This window comes from Erithacus rubecula (assembly GCF_903797595.1).
Source record: "Erithacus rubecula genome assembly, contig: scaffold_255_arrow_ctg1, whole genome shotgun sequence".
Lineage (NCBI taxonomy): Eukaryota > Metazoa > Chordata > Aves > Passeriformes > Muscicapidae > Erithacus > Erithacus rubecula.
The window spans coordinates 1-16,835 of record NW_027636070.1 but is presented as its reverse complement, the minus strand read 5'-3'; the positions used below and the strand labels follow the sequence as shown (position 1 = coordinate 16,835).

Here is a 16,835-nt window from a genome sequence, read left to right as displayed (position 1 = left end):
GGCATTCATAAATCTTTGCTATTCCTTCATCAACATCTCCCCCATTTCATTGAACAACAAAAATATTAGAAACTGTCTTGGTCATTATTTTCCTTATACACTGGAGTATGCAGGGTAAAAACACTAATAACACAACTATTACTAATAGAATAAACAAGCCTATTTTACAGAGTTCCTTTAGCCAAGAGGCAAAGCTCCAACCTTCGAACAACCTGTCTAGCCAGGTTGGATCACTTGTAGTAATTTGGTTAGCTAAATCCTTCAAATTGTGCAACTGTTTATGAATGGAAACAGAATGATCTGATAAATTCATGCAACACAATCCTTGAAAATCTTCACAGCCATGCCCATGAGCCAGTAAAAGGAAGTCAAGGGCTGCTCTGTTTTGTAGAGTGGCATGTTTCACTGCTTCTTCATCTGTCAACAAGTCACTAATTGCAATTGATGTGGCATTTACTTCTTTACTGAGCCACCATCCCAACTGATTTAACTGTCTCAGAGCAAATGAGGTGCTCACCTGAGGTAAAAAAATGCTTGTGATAATTGTCGTGCCAGAGTTCCATGGGCGAAAGTCACTTTCAAAATGATGTCCTGTGGAGGATCTGATTTTTCTACTTTTCTTTTTGACCACCTCTTTAACACTGGGGGCTATTATGGTAAGTTGTCCAAGTGCACAGGGGCCACCTTCTGTATATGAAGGTATGCCCTACCATGCTCTGTCTCCACAAATGAGCCAAATTCCCTTGGGAAATTGTATTGGAAGTTTGCTAAATCGACTTGTGTGTGGCTCAAAATATGTGAGAAGTTTATTTTGATTACACCAAAAAGTCACATTGCTATAAACTGGGTGATATGGGGTAACATTTAAATGAGGACCGTCTCCTTCCATGAGATGAAAGAAATAACAACTGTTCATAGTTACTGAACCTAAGATTTCTGGCTCTTGGAGATCAAATTGACCAACTTTAGAATTGTCAATATAAGTTCGATATTTTTGGCTGGGATCTGAAAGAGCATGAGGATCATGGTAAGGCCAGTACCTCTCAAGAGTAACATTATCAAAACCTTTTGGGAAAGGTACTCCAACTAAACAGGTTGAAAAGGGTTTTTCAGGACTTGTGTTAGATAGGCAAATGGTATCAGAGCCTGCAGACTTGGCTAAATTAACCCAAATATTTGTCTTTGGTTGACTTACAGGTAAAGCTTGACTACAAAAACTAAAACAAAAGAAAAATAACATGCATTCACACAATCGATACAACTCCATTCTTTTCCTGAGCTGTTTCTGGCAGGTGTAAAATAGTTCCTTGTTTTTCCATTATTAACGGGGATGCTGTGGCATCACCTCCCCCTCTGTCTTTTATAACGAGTGTTCCAGGGTGTGATAATAAGGCTGAACTGGAGAATTCTGGTCCCGAGTGGGGTTGCGGTGCTGTAGGCGAGAGCGTGGCTGGAGCGCGGCGGGCCGGAGGCGGGGCTGCGGTGAAGGCGGCACGGCCGGATCCGGGACCGCGGCGGCGATGGGCAGCGGCGCGGGGAACGCGGGCTGCTCGGGAGGGTCGGGGACGGGGCACCGCGACGGCAGCGCCGGCACCGGACAGCAGCTGTGCAGCGACGGCTCGGGTGGTGGGGCGAGAGAAGGCAGGCGGGGCGGCGACGCGGCTGCAGCCGCGCTCCGGACGGGACGGTGCGAGCGGCGGCTCCACGGCCAGCGCGGCTGCGGAGCCATGGCCAAGCGGAAACGCTTTGCCACAGGCGAGCTCCGGCGGCTGGTTCACCGTCCGACAGGCTCCCCCCGGTTCGGGAAAGGGGACCGTCCCCGGGGGCGCCTGCACGGAGTGAAACGGCGCGGTCTGGCTGGCCGGGGCTGGGGATTGCAGCAGGGGTGTGTTTATCAAAGCCGTGGACACAGCAGAGTGCTGGGCATGTAACGCGCCGGGCACAATGGGCTCCACGTGCATAATGGCGGCGGCGCCTGGCGGTGGGGGGTGCAGGGGAAGCCATGGGCAGGGGGGAGGAGGGAAGGGGCGGCGCGGCGGCAGCAGCAAGCAGCGCGGTCGCGGCGGGGCAGGGGCGGGCAGGCACGCAGGGGCGGGGTCGGTACGCGGCTGCACGGGGGCTGGGAGTCGGGACAGGGACGGCTGCGGGCACCGAGGGGGCGAGGCTAGGACGCGGCGGAACGGCGGGCGGAAACGCGAGGATGGCATCCGAGGCGGCGGGATCGGGGGGATGAGGGGGGAAGCCAGCGGCAGGGCAAACGCAAGGGGTCCGGGAGCCGCAGGAGGGGCAGAGACAGTCTTCCTTGTATCTGACAAGAACCAGTCAGTTTTGGATTAGCACATTTTTCAGCAATAAGCAAATTTATATATCTTTGTGAAGCACATATGTAAAGACAAAAAGCCCCGGGAAAGTTCTCTTTCCCTTCTGGCCTCTCACAGAGTAACACCAGCCCAGGCCCCCTCCAAGCTGCCCGAGCAGGGGCAGACGGGCTCTGACTCAGAGCTCAGGAAGCTGCCGGGCCCCGTTTTCAAGCAGGGACCCCGATATCCAGGGAAAGGGAAGGACAGGCTCGTTGCTGCCATCCCTGCCCCCGGCATGGCCGGGGCTCAGCAGAACCCTGCCCTGCCCCGGCCCGGAGCGGCTCCGAACGGCCGGGTCCGCCCCGCTGCCCCCGGGGCTGGGGGAAAAACAACCGAGCCCCGTTCTGGCAAGGACCCACAGCCTTGTCTGCTGGGCAGGGTGGAGGAAGAACCCCCGGCCCGCGGCTGGAACTGAGTGCAGCAGGTGCTGGAGAACAGCCATGAATCCAGAAACTCATCACCACTCCTCTGGCTAAACCCTACAGTCCTTACCCAGCCCCAGCAGGACCTTGAAAGACTCTTTATTGTAAATAGCTCAGACCGCCCCACCTGGAAAATACCACAAAACCCTCTGCTGCCTGGACAAGGTATTAACTCTTTCAGTGCCTAAAATAAACCTCTACAGGTACTTTATTGTCTCTCCTAAATTTAATAAAAAACAAAACAACAAAAACTAAAATAGCAATATGCATAGAAACAAGATAAAAACACCTTAATCAAACAAAAAGAAAAGTCAAATCCCAAATATAGGAAGAAGAAAAGTCATGAAGTAAAATTTCTCTTGTTTTAAACTATGGAGAAAAAACACTTTTTTCCCTATAACATATCAAAATGTTATGAATTGAATATGACTGTTCTAACAGTAAATATAAACAAAAGCATTAATATTAAAGTAAACAAATGTAAAAATTGCTGTAACCCCCTAAGTTTAAATAATAAAATAATCCCTTACGGTTTCCCCCCCCCCAAAAAGAAAAAGAAAAAATTAATGCTCTCAAAAATAAGGTAAACTTTTGCTTAAAAATATAATCCTTAAAGTGTGCCTCATAAACTAATATAGTCCACCAAAAAAAGTTATGAGATCAACTGTTAGTCTAAAAAAAGTGTTTTTACAAAGTAATCAGATTTCCATTCCCCGGGAACTTCAAAACCACAGGAAAACTATTTCTTGTGAAGAAATCTTCATAGACTGAAAAAAAGTCTCCTCTTTCTAGTAAATTAGTAAAAAACTATTTTAAAGATGGTAAACAAGCTAAGATGGTTTTTGTATATTTTCAGTATTAAAAAAATAGTGTGTGGAGGAAAACAAGTATTCTCAAGCTTTATTCTAAATTATTTTTTTCTTATACTTTTTAGTGATAAAATTTCTCTTTATACCATTTAAAGTTAAACCTGGTTTTGCCTTCTTGCTAATCTTATCTCACAACAAAAAAAGTTTAAATTAATAAACTAAATCCAACCTCAGCTATTCCACTATTCATATTTCATATTCCCCAATGGTGTCTTCCACAGCCAAATGCTTATTAACTGGGGTAAAGACCAAGATTTTAAAGACAGTGAGGTAGAAACCCCTCCAGAAAAGGTTCTTCCCTCCCACCAGAGCATGCAGATCCTCAGCTTGCACAGACACATGTTGCAGTGTGCTTCTTGTTAATGGTGTGTTCTGTTATTGCCCAAGTTCATGGTTTACTCCAAAATTATACCTTCCCACCCTCCTTATGATCTGTCCTGAATTACCTGTCAATGCTGTTTTGTGCCAACCCCCTGCTTGGAATTCCCCTTTGGAAATTCCCTAAAATTGGACGTCTCATCAGTCCATGGTGACCCAGTTTTCCCCCCTACCTCCCTCATTGGACAATGCCTTTGTGAACCCCTACCCTTTATCCCTCCTTAGCACCTCTTCAATTTGTAACTTCCCTTTGAACCTCCCCCATATTTATGTTGTTGCACCTTCACCTTTTTTGTCTTTTGTACCACAGATTCCCCAGAGTAAGAAATCCTTTTTATCTTATGCAAAAGACCTTCCCCTCCTCCTTGTCCCCCTCAAATGCAATCTGAGAGCCAAAAGGCCATGGAGCAATGGCTCGAGCCACGTCTAAGGCCTCCTGTTCCCCGAGTGTGACCCACTCTAGGCATGGGGCCCTAGTGGCAAAGTGAGTGCAGCACTGGCTGTTGTGACAGTGCCCTGCCTCTGGTCTCACTTGGGTTTCTGACTGGGTCTGAGGCAGGGGCTGCCATTTCTCACTTGTGGGGAGACCAGAGCCCCCAGACCCTCACCCAGCGTGCAGGCACTGCCTGGCAGCGCTCCGTCCACTGGCACGGTCGCGCTCTGAGTCTCGGCCACTGCACCACTGCTGCTGCTGCTGCTGCTTCATTTGCTTTTAGCACACCCAGAGCTCACTGTTAGGCCACGATGGCCTCCGGTTCTGCCCTCTTCCCGTCCCTGTGTGGGGATGGAGCACTGCTGTGCTTTCAGGAAGCTCTTTGTGAACACTTCCAGCATTGCAAGCTCCTTTGTCCTATACGGATGCTAGCCAGGGAATCCCTCAAGGCTGGGCTCAGAGCATACTCAAGGTGGCTCTTCTAAAACACAGGCTCCTTGTCCCCTTCAGCGTGCTCAGCACGGCTTTTAACCCCACAGTGTTGTGCAAGGGACCTGCACGACAGGGACCTTTGCAGCCTGAGCTGTCCTTGTTCTTCTCTGTCCGTGCACAGAGCACAGCATGGAAGAGAACGGCAGCAGGGCCCTGTGTGTCCCAGGGCTCAGGTTTGGTGCCGCTCAGGCTCCACAGAGATGTGGGTAAAGTGAGCAAACCAAACTTTATGAAGGGAAGGCGAAGCAAAGGGGTGAGCTGGAAGGCAAAACAGGGTATGGGCAGGGCCTGAGGAATGGAGGGAGGGAGCTGCCAACAGGGAGGGAGACGGCAGGAGCTCCTGGAGCTTGCCACAGGCTCAGCCGTGAGCAGCAAGAGCTGTGCCTGGAGCTGCAGCTGGTTCCATCTTCAATTGGAAGGTCGCTGAATGACACTGGTTCTTCTGATCCAGCAGATGAAGTTCAGCAGATCTTCTGTCGAATTGCAGCTGGATAACCCGGCTCATAAAGGAGGGGCTCTTGTCCTCCCTCAGGGCTTGAAGGGCTGCAAGAGAGAGAAATAGAGCCACAGTCAGAGGCCGGATTGCGGGAATCCAAGGAAACCTTCCTGCCAGGGCCATCCCACCCAGCTCCTGCCATGGCCACGAAGGAGCAGGAGACCAGGGCACGGGCCAGAAGGTGCTGACCACGGATCCCCCATGTCCCTGAGAGCTCTCCGTGCTTGGCCCGCACTGCCCCTCGTCCGCACAGGCTGCAGAGCCCTCCGCAGCCGGGCAGCGATTGCAGCTCCGTGCCCGGCATTTGCAGCTGCTCCCGGCGGCCCCGCTGCCACGAGGGCGGCTGCCCTCACTCACCCTCACTGAGGACCTGCAGCTCCTCCTTGTGTCCCCTCGGGAGCGTTCCGGCGAGCCCTGGCAACACAGAGCCCGTGTCGGCCCCAGCGGCACAGCTGCCCCCCAGGGGTGCTGCCGGCCCTGCGGCCACACGGCCTCGTCCCCCGGGCAGGGCTCAGCCCGGGCCCCTGGCGCATCGTGCCGCCCCAGGGCACGGCTGCGGGAGGGCGGCGGCAGCGCCGAGGACAGGCAGGGCTGCACCGCGCCGGGCCCGGCTCCCACTGCCGGGGCAGCAGCCGGGCCGGAGGCGGGGAGGGACGGCGGGCTGGCGGCTCACCGATGAGCCTGAGGGCCGCCTGTCGCAGGCGCGGCTGCGGGCTCTGCAGGCACGGCAGGGCCCAGCGCAGGTGCTCGGCCGCTCGGCTCTCGTCCTGTAGCAGCTGCGGAGAGCGCCAGGAGGGAAGGCTCGGCGCGGGCTCTGCCCCTTGGCCGGGCGCTCCCTGCACCCAGCCCCCGCCTCCCCAGCCCGCACAGCCCCAAGGCACAGCCGGGCCGGGACTCCGTGGGCACCCGGCTCGGGGCCGGAGGAGCCCGGCCGAGAGCCCACATGGCCCAGCGAAGGGAGCAGCCCCTGTGTAGGGCGCAGACTGCGGCTGCCCTGGCTGCGGCGCTGGGCAGGGCCACAGCTGCCGGCGGCGCACACTGAGCTCCGGGGGCAGGGGACTTCTCCAGTCTGCGGCTGGGGCTTCTAGGCTGGCCTTACCAGGCACTTGGCGACCTTCATGCGCCATGGCTGGCTCAGCAGCTCCTCCAGATCCCTCCTCCCCAGGAAGCGTGCTGCACAAAGCAGGGTTTCACCAGAGGCCTGGAGAGCAGCACAGAGCCGGAGGTAGCACAGAACCCGGGGCGTGGGACCCACGTCCCCGTGCCAAGGCCAGGGCGAGGCTGGAGCCCATGAGGTGCCAGGGGAAGAGGCAGCCAAGCCCCTGCCAGGGATGCAGCAGCATGACACAAAACCTCACCTTCGCCACGCACCGGTTCTCGTCATGCCAGTGCAAAAAGAGTGGGAGCAGGCTCTGGCTCACGATTCTCGTGAGAGCCTTTTTCCCCTCTTCCACTACCAGCTCCATCACCTTGCAGAAGAGCTGGATGGAGTGCAGCTGCACGTGGCTGTTGTCCTGGAGGAAAGGAGAAGAGCTCAGCACCGACTAGTCCAGGTCCAGTGGGGCAAACGCCCAAAACTGCCCAGGGCACAAAGTTTCCAGGCAGTGTCCAGTGCCTGTGGGCACAGAGCCTTACGTTTTCAAAGTGTGGCAGGAGTGGCTCAGCCAACTTCTGGGCTGCGGCACTGGGTATCTTGAGGTCTTTTTCCTAAAGCATCTGGGAGAGCACAGAGAGGGTCATCTCCACCATCTCTCCAACGGGATCACCCAGCTGCTCCACCAGGTGTTGATACAGGCTGCGTATTCCTCCGCTCTGTGTGCTACACAAAGCTGTGCTGTGAAGCCCTGGAGGGCTGCAGCACCAACAGGGCCCTGGCCCTGCAACCCCACGCAGGTGCCTCAGGGCCCAGAGGCCAGAGGCCTGTGCCGAGGCACTCGGGCAGCTGAAACGGGCACCGCACTGTGCTGGCCTCAAAGGCTGAGGGGGCACAGTGGACATGGCTTGAGGGACACATGATCCTGGGAGGCCTTCATCCCTGGCCCCAGGGTGCTGACCTGCTGCTGGAACAAATCCAGAGCAGAAGTAGGAATGGCAGTCCGAGTGGGTGTGGGGTCAGTCTTTGAGATGCTCCGTGTGGGGCTGTTTGTGCTGGCCATGCCCTCTGCCTGGGCCGTGCCAGCCTTCACCCTGCCCTCAGCCACTGCCCTGGCAGAGTTTGCTGCACGTGCAGGGGATGCTGTGCTGGCACCAGGCTCTGCCTGCAGCTCGCTCGGCCTGGAGTTGGGCTGGGCTGTGCCCTCAGTTACTGTGGCCGTGGTATTTGTACGCCGAACGTGCAGGAACCTCCGCAGCACCTGCAGGAGAACAAAGGGCGGGAAGGGAGGGTTGCTCCATGGAGTGCTCCACATGTGGCGCTGGCTGAGCAGGGACAGCAGCCCCGGCCCAGGTGGGGATGGCCGCAGGTACCTGCACAGCTCTGCGGAAGCGGCCACGGTCCTGCTCCTGTGTCCGGTCCTTCCCTGCATCTGGCACAGAGCAAGCGCAGCCAGAGCTGAGGGGCTGTGGGAGAGGCTGGAGAACACAGCCCAGTCCTGCACTGCCCAGACAGGGACAGCCCCAGATGGGCAGGGAACAGCACGGCATGGGAATGTTTGCAGGGGATGGGATGGGATGGGATGGGATGGGATGGGATGGGATGGGATGGGATGGGATGGGATGGGATGGGATGGGATGGGATGGGATGGGATGGGATGGGATGGGATGGGGCCAAGCTGGCTGCAAGCACCAGACCTGTGGTCCAGCTCTTCCACTCACCATCCTCCAGTGGCTGCAACTGCTCTGGCTCTTGTGGCTGCTGTGCTGGGGCAGCTGCAGGGCCTTTCTTCTTTTTCCCCCGAAACATCTTGAACAGGCTGAGCATTCTGCCTGCCATTCTGCTGTCTGTCCTTGAGGGCACCTTTGAGACAGATGCCTCGGAAAAGCTCTGAGTCACCAAGTGGTGCAGTCTGGCCGTGAGGCCAGCCGCAGGAGTAGCACTTGGAGAAAGCTCTGGGTCAGGCAGGGATGAGCTGGCTGTGCGGGGACTCCTCACAGCACGGCTCTCTGTGTCCTTTCCCGTCACGTGCACCAAGTGCTTTGGAGTGGCTGCGTCACTGCCAGCACCTGTGTGACCGCGTGTCACAAAGGGCTGCTTGGACACTCTGTTCCATTCCATTCCACAGTGACTGCACGTGTCACAAAGAGCCCTTGGATACGCTTCCACGGGCCCTGGGGCTGCCCCCAGCTCACCCAAAGTGCCCCAGGGTCTAAGACAGCTCAGGACACACCCAGACCAACCAAGCACTCAGGGAAGGACTCTCCATAGTGCCTGGCCCAAACAGTCCAGCTCGCTGCTGGTCCTGGAGCAGAGCAGCTTCCAGCCAGCAAGAGGGAAATGCATCTTGCCAAGAGTTAAAAACATACCAGACAGGGAAGATGGCATTAGTGTGTGCAATAAAGGCCTTTGAATTTACAGCTCTCTGAGAGACCTTTGGGGCTCTCAGATGGGCAGAGATGGTCCAGCTCACACCTGTGCTCACGGGGGGAACACACCCTGCTGCAGGTGCTTGGGTTGGTCTCAGTCACAGTCAATCTCCATTCTCTGTCAGACTTCTGCACAGGCCAGATGGGGTTGTTGAAGGGTCAGTGGGTTTTACTGACCACCCTTTGGCTCTCCAGCTCACGGATCATCTTGTGGACGGGGATCACGGCATCTGGATTCATCCGATACTGCCGGGTGGTGCACAGTTGAGGTGAAAATTGGTACCTGTTGCTCTTCTACCTTCAGGAATCGCACTGCAGATGGGTTTTCTGATAGTCCAGGCAAGGTGTTCAATTGCTTCATGCCCTCTGCCTCTACAGCAGCTATTCCAAAAAGCCCACCTGAGTCCCTTTGGGTCTTTGTAGTAGCTGTTATAGAGGAAGTTTATGCCTGGAATACATGGAGCCTGGGGGCCAGTCACAAAAAGGATAAAAGACAAAAGGATATTTCTACCACTCCTGCCCAGTCAGGCTCACCTCAGCTTCTAACAGAGTCCCCCGTCACCGCAGCAATGGAAAAAGCTTCTGCCTTCGCATCTCCTGATGGCATTAGGGTACACTGTGCACCATTATCAACTAATGCCTCATTTTTATTGCTCTGATGTGTCAGGATCCATACCTTCCAAAAAGACCCAGTTTTCCCATGCCTTTTCCTGGCTAGAGGCAGGGCCCGTCTGGCCCTAGTTATCAACTCCTTCCTGGGCATACATACTAGAGGTTCCTTCCAGGGGATCTGACAGATCATCCTCCCTTCTGTAATACCCAGCAGCTCGGTCACAGAAGGTTGAGGCTACTTTTACTTTGGTGGAGCTCTCTTGGTTAGTGTTTCCCTCCTTGAGTTGATGCACGCATGCTGCCAGGACAGAAGTGGGTTTCCCATCCCATTTCCCCATGTCTCCCCATGATCACGCAAAAAGAACCACAGGTTAGGTTGTGGGGTGTACCCTCTCTCTAAGTGGGAGACTTTGCTTTAACTTTGGGGCCTGTGACTTGCACAGCTGCCATATGGGAACTGTTCCTCCTCACCTCCTCCATCTCCCTCATTTCCCCTTTGCGTTCCTTAATCACAGCAGAGACATGAGCCTACATCAAGCCATTGATGACACTCTCATAGTTCCCAAGCTTGTTGGCAACAGAACCCACCATCTCTGGGTTGTTATCAGCATTAATTGTTGCAATAAAGGTGTATTGAGATGGCCCCAGGTTTGACAGATTCCACAACATCTGCCCTGTGCACCTGACCTTGTCAGTGTCATTTTCATGCTGTCCCTCCCTCCCAAACAGCACCTCCAGCACTGCCTTTTCTCTCAGCTGTTTGATCCCTTCCTCAAGGGTCTTTAAGCACATGCTATGATGGCACTCCTGCATTCTCGCTCTTGTACACTCATTCAAAGCCACTCCCAGAGGGAAAGGGGCTGTGGCTCCCTTACAAATACCTAATCCACACCTGAGTCCTGGGTTAAAGGTGCCAAATTCTGTGCCTCAGTGCCATCCAGTTGGACACTAGTACACATAGGGTCCCAAACTCAAAGCAACCAGGTTGTATAAGTCTCACAGCCCCATAGCACGTGTTTTCGCAGATTTTAGAAACTTTCATATGACAGGGTGATGATCTCAACCTCTGGCTCCCCTGTGAGTTCCTTATCCTTATTAACTGGGTGCTTTGATTTCCTCTTAGATTTCTTTGTTTCCACTGGGGTGACTGCTGTTGGCTGTGATTGCCCTTGTGGTTCAGTTGGAACCTGGACAGTTGTAATGCTTGTGGCTTCCACTGCAGCACCATCAGACTCTTCCCCTTTAAGGCAGGGGAGGGTTTCTCACCAGCTGGGGAAAGGTATTCCTTCAACGTCTGGCCTATCTCACACATCTCCTTCACCAAAATCCCTAACCAATCCGGGTGGTTCATTTCTCAGCTGGGCTGTGGGGCAGGGTGAGTCTCTGCGACAGCATTCCTATTTTCTGGAATAGGTATCAGAGTGGTTATCCAAGCCAATATCCCCTTATCTCTGAATGTGAAATGGAACAGCCATATCGGCAACACCATTAACATTTAAAGAAGATTTGAACCCTTCAAATCTCGTGGGGTAGACCCAAAAAACTGGGAAGAAAATTTCCCCGGTGTCATTTCCTCGCAGTAGGTACCATTATTAAAGTAACCCTAGAAACGTACAGTGAGTGTGTGATAGCCCTGAATCCATGTACCCTCATTCCAAAGGAAGTTTAAAAACCATTAATTCCTTTCCTTATAAACTCATAAAGCAAACTGGATAACAGCCACAGTAGCTTTATTTATAGGGCCCATGTTTAGATAAGGGCATACAGATGGGAGAAATACAGCCACAATCACTTGCCACCTGACCCAGGCTGGGTAAGCTAGACCCTATGCTGCCACCTAATGAGGTTTTTATATCCAGCACAAAACATTTGGTTACTAAAGAACTGCTATTCCTTTTTCTCTCAATGTCTGCATGCCACATGTTGCCCTAAACCAGGACAAGGGTGTATTTTATTAAATTTCTCTTTAGAGGTGATTGCAGCATTCCATGATTGACGTTGTACCAGTGTCTCTCCTAAGGAGGCCTGGCCTGGTCAGAGAAGCTGTGCCTTCAGGTCTGACCCAATGTGGACAACCTTGCTTCACACTCCCCAGCCCCATACTGTCTCTCCTCACTCACCTGAGACCTGCTTTGCTTGGAAAATTGCCTGCACACAGCAGAGAGTATAAAATAGTTTAGGTTGCTACAAAAAAAAGGCTCCCCATTGAAAACAGACACCCTCCCCAAATGTGTGCCAAGCCCAAGACTCCACCAAAACCCCTGCAGATCTGCCCTGGGCCAGCTGGGAGGGTGGATCATCATCCCAACCTGGCCTGGGCCATTGCAAGGGACTGTGGCCACGGACACTGCACTGGCCCCACTGCTGGGTTTGGGTGCCACGGCAATGCTCTTCAGCCCAAGTTTCCTTGGAAAGCACCCCAAGGCCCCGTTTCTGCAGTCAGGCTCCAGGGCCACTTGCATGCAGAGCTGTTGTGTCCTCGGCTGCCCCAGCACCCTCAGGACAAGGCGGTGCCAGGGCTGTTCCAGGGACAATGGCACTGACGCTCCTGGATGCGCTCAGGGGCCACGGCAGCAGCACACAGACCCTTCCTCAGTTTGGTGCCAGGCAGTCAAGGCCTGGAGCCATTGTGATGGCTGCTTGCCATGGAAACCTGCCCTGGGCCCCTTGCTCAGGGCTGGAGTCACTGCCCAGAGCCAGAAGGGATCCCTGGCTGGGGGCTTGTGCCGTGGCCACCTGCCCTGTGCCACGCCGGCTGCTCAGGTGCAGCGGGACCAGCAGCACAGCCCAAGGCCAGGGCCAAAGGCCAGCTCAGCCAGACAGAAAGGGCAGCTGGGCACTGTTTCCATGGCAGCCATTCCTGGCACAGCACACCTGGGTCACCTGGGGGGGCACTTGCCATGGAAAGCCCTTGAGGGGCTGATGTCGCGGCCGCTGGCACTGAGACACTGCTGGGCTCGGGTGCTGAGCACAGGGCTGAGCACACAGAGATGGTTTTGTTCCTGCTGAGCCTGCACAGAGCCAAGGCCTTTCCTGCCCCTCGTCCAGCCACACTGGGGAGGGGCTGGGGCTGCAGGGGAGGTTGGGAGTGGACACAGCCAGGACAGGTGACCCCAACTGACCTCGGGATATCCCAAACCATGGCACATCGTGCTCAGTGTATAAAGTGGGGGCGGGGGGAAAGGCAGAAAGGAGGGGACATTTGGAGTGGTGGTGTTTGTCTTCCCAGGAAACACTTAGGCAGGATAGGACTCAGTTTCACCAGTGGGTAGGGTCAGCACCAAAGACACAGACACCAACTGAAGGAATTGTGTCATTTATAAAATGCAAAACTGCAAAGAATCACACAAGGAGAATCTCAGTAAAACAGATATTTGTTAGCAAAGAATTACAAAAGGAGAAGCTCAGCAATGCACCTAATCATCACTACCAAATATTGCCCACAGTGATTTACAAAGATCCATCCCCAGTTCCCCCCAGACTTTGCCATCACCCTGGTGCACACATCAGCTGGGGGAAGCTGTCACAGCCAAGGGCTGCAGAGCCACTCCTGGACACTAGGAATTCCTGCAGGTGCCTCCAGCCACAGCTGAGGCTCCCAACCCTGCTGAGAGAGGACCTAGCTCTGACAGTGATGAATAAACAAACTGACAGCACTGCTAGTGCAGGAACAGCTGGTTTCATTCTCTGGTTTGGTTTCTCCCAAAGCCTGGCCAGGGCTCAAGGAGGAACCAAGGGAGTTGACTTTGACCAAACACCCCCAAAGCCAGATGGGACCTTGTTTGGTTTCTAAACACACAAAGGTGAATGCATATCTCATCAATGCAGAAATAGACAGATCATATTGCTAAAAATGCCTCACTAATAAGCAGATAAAAAGATAACATTTGGTTGGAAGGTTCATCTAGAGGTCACCTTTGGCTCAGGTCCTGGTGCTCAGGCCTTGGTACTTCAGTCAGTGCCTTGACCAAGGCATGAACTACAACCTTCATAACAATTCTTTCAATAACTGAATCTTAAATTTAGGTAGGAGGCATAAAGGCATCGCCTCTTGTTCTTCAATTAAGTGCTGTTCAAGTTCATTACTCAGAGCTGTAAGTCACATTTCTTGTAAAACATGCCTTATTACTTGCTACTCTCTGCTGTTTATCAAATCCCCACTGTTTCCTGAGACTGTGTCTCTTTTGAGACAAGTCTCAATGCTCCATTTCCCAGCACAAAGTGTCACAACAGCTCTAACATGGGATCATAACACACCAAGTGCTCACACTGCAATGACTGCAGTGGCTGCCACAAATGCATTTTACAGCAGCCTCCAGTTTGGCAGCCATGGAGCCAATCTCACCAAGAAGAATTCTCTTCTTCCTACCACTCTTCTATTGCTCTTTCTATCAAGGTGATTCCTGACTGTTGGACTTCAAACTCATCACTGACAGAAGTGCAACATTCCTGTCCCATGGCAGCCCAGGCTCCTCCTTGGCCAGCAAGCAGATAATTCAAGGCCAGGCAGTTCTGTAGAGACCCATTTGTGTTTGTTGGAGCTCACAGGATGTGCTGTTGGACATTTTCACAGTATCATTTTCTGCTGCTTCTAATAATCAATGCAGCTCATTAATGTAAGCTCCACAGGACAAGGCAGTGCACATGGGGCACACGTGAGGAGGTGGGCCTGTGGTACCGCTTTTGTCCACAAGGAAGCCACACTACTGGGGGGGGAGCAGGCTGCAGTACCGATTTTGTCCACAAAGGGGCAGCACTACTGGTGGTGGGGGGCTGCAGTACCGGTTTTGTCCACAAGGGGACAACTCTACTGTGGGGGGGGGGGCTGCAGTACCGGTTTGGTTCACAAAGAAGCAGCACTACTGGGGGTGGGGCTTCAATACCAGTTTTGTCCACAAGGAAGAGGCAGTACTAGGGGGTGGGCTGCAGTACCAGTTTATTTCCACAAGGGGACAGATCTACTGGGAGGGGGCTGCAGTGCCTGTTTTGTGCAGAAGGGGACAGCACTACTTTGGGGGGGGGTTGCAGTACCAGTTTAGTGTACAAGGGGGCAATACTGCTGGGGGGAAGGGGGCTGCAGTACCGGTTTTGTCCACAAAGGGGAGGCACTAATGAGGGGGGCGGGCCAGCAGCACTGGTTTTGTTCAAAAAGGGGCAGCACTACTGCAAGTAGGGGGGGGGTGCTGTAGTACCGGTTTCATCCACAAGGGGGCAGCACTGATGTGGGTGGGGCTGCAGTACCAGTATTGTGCACAAGGGGGTAGCACGGCTGGGAATGGGCGCCTGCCATACCGGTTTTGTCCACAAGGGGGAAGAACTACTGGGGGGGGTGTGCTGCAGTACAGGTTTTTTCCACAAAGGGGAGGCACTAATGCGGGGGGAGGGTCGGCGGCACTGGTTTTGTCCACAAGGGAGCAGCACTACTGGAAGTGGAGGGGGGTAGCAGTACTAGCAGTACTGGTTTTATCCACAAGGGGGCAGCACTGATGTGGGTGGGGCTGCAGTACAGGGATTTTTGCACAAGGGGGCAGCACTATTGAGGAGGGGGAGGCTGCAGTACCGGTTTTGACCACACAAGTACAGCACTACTGGAGGGGGAGCTGCCGTACCTGTTTTGTCCACAAGGATACAGCACTACTGGTGGGCGGGCTGCAATGCCGGTTTTGTCCACAAGTGGGCAGCACTTTTGGGGGGGTGGGCTCCAGTACCTGTTTTGCCCATAACGGGGGAGCACTACAAAGGGGGGTAGGGGTCTGCAGTACCTGTTTTGTCCACAAGGGGGGAAGACCTACTGAAAGGGGGGGGTTGCAGTACCCGATTTGTCCACAGGGGAGCAGCACTACTGGAAGGGGGCCTGGAGTACCGGTTTTGTCCAGAACGAGGCAGCAGTACTGGGGAGAGGATGGCTGCTGTGCCTGTTTTGTCCACAAGGGGGCAGCACTTCTGGGGGGTGGGCTGCAGCACAAGTTTTGTCCACAAGGGGGCAGCACTGCTGGTACGGGGGGGCTGCAGTACTGGTTTTGTCCACAAGTGGGCAGCACTTCTGGGGGGGGTGGGTTCCAGTACCTGTTTTGTCCACAAGGGGGGAGCACTACAAAGGGGGGCAAGGGACTGCATTACCTGTTTTGTCCACAAGGGGAAGACCTACTGAAAGGGGGGGGGGGGCTGCAGTACCCATTTTGTCCACAAAATGTCAGCACTACAGAAGGGGGGGACAGTAGTGCCAGTTTTGTCCACAAGGGGACAGCACTACTGGGAGTGGGGGTGGGCTGCAGTACTGGTTTTATCCATAAGGGGGCCGCACTGTTGAGACTGGGGTTGCAGTACCGGTTTTGTTCACAAGGGGGCAGCACTAGTGAGGAGGGAGGGTCTGCAGTACCGGTTTTGTCCACAAGGGGGAAGAACTAGTGAGGAGGGGGAGGCTGCAGTACTGGTTTTGACCACATGAGGGCAGCACTGCGGGGGGGGAGGGAGGTGCTGTACCTGTTTTGTCCACAAGGATACAGCACTAATGGTGGGCGGGCTGCAATGCCGGTTTTGTCCACAATGGGGCAGCACTACTGAAAGCTGAAGGGGGGGGTTGCAGTACCCGTTTTGTCCACAAGGGAGCAGTACTACTGGAAGGGGTCAGCAGTACCAGTTTTGTCCACAAAATGTCAGCACTACTGAAAGGGGAGGGCCGGCGATACCAGTTTTGTCCACAAGGGGGCAGCCCTAGTGAGGAAGGAGGGGCTGCAGTACCGGTTTTCTCCACAAAAGGGCAGCACTACTGGGGAGAGGGGGCTGCAGTGCCTGTTTTGTCCAGAAGGGGACAGCACTACTTTGGGGGGGGGTTGCAGTACTAGTTTTGTCCACGAGGAAGCAGCACTACTGGTTGGGGGTCCGCAGTACCTGTTCTGTCTGCAAGTGGACAGCACTACTTGGCGGGGAGGGCTGCAGTACCGGTTTTATCCACAAGGGGGCAGCATTGGTTTGTGTGGGGCTGCAGTACAGAGATTTTTGCACAAGGGGGCAGCACTATTGAGGAGGGGGAGGCTGCAGTACTGGTTTTGACCACATGAGTACAGCACTACTGGAGGGGGAGCTGCCGTACCTGTTTTGTCCACAAGGATACAGCACTACGGGTGGACGGGCTGCAATGCCGGTTTTGTCCACAAGTGGGCAGCACTTCTGGGGGGGATGGGCTCCAGTACCTGTTTTGTCCACAACGGGGGAAGATTTACTGAAAGGGGGGGGTTGCAGTACCCGTTT

General features: G+C 54.1%; 1 long non-coding RNA gene across 1 annotated transcript; it reads right to left on the bottom strand.

Moving 5' to 3' along the window:
* Positions 1 to 7,787: 7,787 nt before the first annotated feature.
* On the bottom strand, positions 7,788 to 8,545 carry LOC306815857. The gene is made up of 3 exons (XR_013777497.1): positions 8,265 to 8,545; positions 7,917 to 7,975; positions 7,788 to 7,804 (listed from the first exon to the last, which is right to left on the bottom strand). It is a non-coding gene; the product is annotated as an uncharacterized lncRNA (long non-coding RNA).
* Between the last annotated feature and the right edge of the window lie 8,290 nt (positions 8,546 to 16,835).